We start from the raw sequence: 4,470 nt of genomic DNA, 5'->3' as shown, positions 1-4,470 counted from the left end.
CGATCAAATGTCATTCGACGAACTGTCCTAAAGCCGATGGAGTGTACTCCAAATAGTTGTTCGATAAGCTTGGATGGCTCGTTGTATCGGAATCCTGGTAAAATATAATTATATGCCATAGTATCAATGATTCTATACCATTACACGGAATACCATTGCCCGGAATGCAATTTACTGGAAGACAATTTACCGGAATGTATCATTACCCGGAAAACCCATTTACCGGAATGTACCATTACCCGGAAAACCAAATCTTCTATTTTCGAATATAGCACATTTGTATACAATTTTTATTCTTTTTCTTTGATGCTGAGCATAAATTATGTCATGCTAACCATTCTCGACTCTCACGGTATCCATAAAACCTTTTTCAAGACATCTCCAAACTGCTATGGACCAAATATTGCTGTGTGCGTTTGAAATGCAAATACCAAATGCGGGAACACCAAACGCGGTAAGATTTTTCAACAAGGAAGGCGAAGTCAACGATTGGTTTTCTTTGCTAGGTTGGTGGTGATATGGATCATGGTTGCTAAGTATCCTTTGGTTACTTTGTGTTACCGCGTTTGAAGCTCAGTTAGACTGGATTTGCACCTCAAATGCAAACAGCAATATGTTGTTCTTCTTGCCGACGTTACGATTCAACTGGGACAAATCCTGCTTCGATTCAACCGGGACAAACCTGCTCTGTTCTAGGAGCATTTCCACAGATAATAGCTGAGAGCCCATGTCAACTGACCATTTTTGCATTCGTTTATAGTTTGACTAGTAAGTACTTGCTCTTGCTCTGAAAAGTCGTCAAATTTGCCAACCAGAAATAATTTTGAACCGGCGGTATTCAATTCCACCAGCATCAGCTCGATCTTTCTGAATAGCTTCACGCCACGTAGGCCCTAAGCTATAAACGAATACTACGATATTGAAATTTGGTTGAACATGTAATTTATTTGTGATTTAAATAGAAAAGAATCTTCTGAAATAGATCGGAAAACTATGTCTACAAATTTGGGCTATGCAACGAAACATCCAGGCAGGGATAGAAACAATGAGAAGAATTATTTTTGTTATACATATTTGATGCCAAATAATAACGAAGTCAATATAAATCGAAAAAAAACGTCAATCAAATATGGTGCATTTGAGTAAATGGAACATCTCAGCATTTAAAAATGTTTTAAAGTTATGATGGTTTTCTTGTTCCCGAAAATTAAAGCTATGATGTAGCTCGTTATTTGTTTTGGCAGCCATGTTGACATTGCAGCTTGCAATTTCAAAGCAATAAAACTCAGTCCTCATAGTTCATATTGATCCAAAAAAGTATCACTATATGCTCTGACATGCAAAAACATGCTAATACTTTTTTATGTCAGTCAGAGCAATATAAACTGATTATCATTAGTTCGAAATTAAGACAAGATTTAGCAACAATCATCAACGACGCGAACATATTGCCATGACAATAATTTTGGATTCCAATTTTGAAATAGCATAAAAAAAACTAATTTTGCGATGGAAGCGACATACAACAGTGCGATTCTCATTTTAACTTTATGTTTTGAGGAAAGCCAAAAATATCAAGTATTAGGCACTAATTGTGATCGAAAGTAGGGACACAATTTGCCATTGTGATGCCCATAAACTAGAAAGTACAATGAGCAATCAAGATATTTGGTCATTTTCGAATATATAAATATTGCCAAAAATGCCGAAATCGATGTTACTCGAAAGAACCGTCAACTGAAATATGAAGTGTAGAACTAGCCCTCGTGTGTTAAAATACACTCAAATAAAGATATAAAAAAAAAAAAAAACTGAAATATGTCATTCTAGGAAAAGGGATATTCGGGGGATTTGAACTCGGGTGATTGAAGTTTGCGAAAACGACATTCGGTGAATTGACACTCGGCGAAAAGAAGCACAATCAATCGAATTGAAAATTCTAATCATTGCTTATTTATTAATATTTGGCCAATTAGAGAACTGACGGTCGAATATTAAAAGTAAAGCTACATAGTAGGAGCCTTATATAGCTAGTTAAGCCAAGACAAGCTTCAGAGATAAGTTTAAGGAACAGCTTATTTTTAAAAGAAGGCTGAATCAACTATGAAATGCAAATATTTGAAAATGGTGCATATTGACATGACGATATCTTAGACTCCTCTTCGATGCTTATGTTTTTGAAGGAAGATCCTCCCCTGTCCATTATCTTTGGTAGTCATTTCAATTATTTTATGGTCAACATACTGACCTGAATGACCGTAAAACTGTTAAAAGGTCGTTATTAAAAAAGTCTACGATGTAGACAAATAATTTTCCGGTAAATGGTCTTTCCGGGTAATGGTTTTTCGGTCAATGGTTTTCCGGTTAATGGTCTTCCGGGCAATTGCATTCCGGGTAATGGTTTTCCGGGTAATGTTGGAGAACCTGTATCAATCTTGTCGATATTAAGTTCCTTTGCACAGGGTCAATTTCTTTCAACGTTCAATGATAAATTCAAAACTTCAGTTTCCTTTTAAACAAGAAAGTCTTTAATAGCAAATACGTACAAAAATATTTATAACAAAACTGATACAACAAAAACTGACCGCTCTAAATGGTTTCCATCATGGTCTGTATCGTTCCGAGTTTTTATTTTGAATCTTCAATCTCGCATCAACGTAGTTTCTTGTCCATCTTGCGATCTCACCGGACGCCCTTCTAGAATGCGGTTGCAAACCGGAGAATGGTTTTTGGACTAGCCCTCGGACATCCGGACGAGATTACGCTGCGGCTGGGGGCGGGGGATCTAGGGATCCCGTTATGAAATCTAATTCTTTTTCAAAAAATCGAAAAAATGTTTTGCTTCTACACATCCAAAATGCGGTTCGATGGAAGTTGTGCGTGTACTGAGAATTTGGATTCTTCCTTAAGCAACGTTCTTTTAGAGCGTCCTATATTGTATATTTTGAGTAATTTGGCTAACTAGGTTTGGATGAAATTATGCGGAAGGGGTGAAAGGGTGAGATGAGATTTTGTTAATTGGATTTTTTTTCTATGTTTTGCAATGTTTTGGTTAATTGGATGTTATTTTTGGGTCCGGGATGAGGTTTCTTGGACGGGATGAGCTTAGTTCGGTGGATGAACTAATGGACGGTGGGGGGATGTTGGGGGGATTGTTTAATCGATGGTCAGCTGTCTGAAGGTACCGTCCATACCGAACAGCTCGTCGGCCGGTCTTGGGAGCACCGGTCTGAGGGATTCATTGGCCTGCTGGCTTCCTGCTCCTTGAACCAGGCCGGTGTATTCGCCCAACTTGGCGCGCCATTGCTCGTTCAGGTCCTTGATGGATCCAGCATCGCCACCGTATTCGGTTTGGCAGCATAGCCTTGGGGACGAACTTGTACAGGTCCTCCATGCTGCTGTGGATGTGGATACGCTCGCGGATCTTCTCCTTCAGGAAGGGCTTGACGAAGTTGACGATGGTGTCAACGATTGGCGAAACGTTGACGACGTTGCACTTCCTTCAGTTTAACTGGGTAAGCCTCCTGGACGCAGATGAGGAACTTCTTGACCAGTGTGGGCGTGAATTTGGCAAAGTGGGTTGGGGCTGGCCACGCTGGCATCCATGATGGTAGACATCGCCCGGCAACGCCGACCGATTCCTCGGCCAGGCGGACGTCACCGATCATCCAGCGTCAGTTTCATCGACTCGATGACGTTCGGGGTGGTGATGTCCTTGTCGGTACCGCGGAGCATCACCACACGGCAACCAGCTGGGGTCAGTCCTGGCAGTGGTGGCATGTGACTGTTGGGTGAGGGCGAAGAATGGAGTGTTAGATGAAGTAAGGTGTGGCTGGGAAATGGCTACTTACACGACGTTCAGGAATCTCGCCCATTTCCGGACGGTTGACGTCGCGATCGGTGGAAGAACTCCGGCACGGCGTTACGCATGGTGTAGTACATGTCCAGCTTCTGCTTGACCGCGCTCCAGGCTGAACTTGCAACCACGCAGGAAGGTACGCAGGCGGGCATCGTCCATGTCCTTTGGCAGATGGGCTGCTTGCCGAGCCATTCGCGGATGATGCCGATGTCGCGCTCAATGTCGGCTGGGTTTGCTGGCTCGCGCAACTCCTCCTTGATCTTGGCGCTCAGTTCACCGGATGGCTGGACGAGAGTCATCTGTTGGGAAGAGGATTGGGGGAAGTTTGCGTTAGCATAACATTCTTGGTCGGTCGTTAGTTGGGGGTTAAAATTAGTGAACAACATGAATCAAACAGTAAAGAGCATAAACGAATCAGCCTTGGTAAACTCCGATGGCAACATCGCGCGATTCAATGAAACATTTTGCAATGGTTGAAACTCAACATTGTAGCATGGACGAAATACAGCCTCAGCCAAGCACAAACCCGCTTCAAGCTTGCGGTTCAAACCAATCCGAAGATCTCGGAGGCACGTCTGCGGGCGCTGGCCGGGTTGCGGAGAGAGGGACGC

At 42.3% G+C, this 4,470-nt stretch overlaps 1 pseudogene; it reads right to left on the bottom strand.

Moving 5' to 3' along the window:
- Positions 1-3,042: 3,042 nt before the first annotated feature.
- On the bottom strand, positions 3,043-4,173 carry LOC110680793 (annotated as a pseudogene).
- Positions 4,174-4,470: the final 297 nt, after the last annotated feature.

This window comes from Aedes aegypti, unplaced genomic scaffold (assembly GCF_002204515.2).
Source record: "Aedes aegypti strain LVP_AGWG unplaced genomic scaffold, AaegL5.0 Primary Assembly AGWG_AaegL5_hic_scaff_1860_PBJ_arrow, whole genome shotgun sequence".
Taxonomy (NCBI): domain Eukaryota; kingdom Metazoa; phylum Arthropoda; class Insecta; order Diptera; family Culicidae; genus Aedes; species Aedes aegypti.
This window is presented reverse-complemented; position numbering and strand designations above follow the sequence as displayed.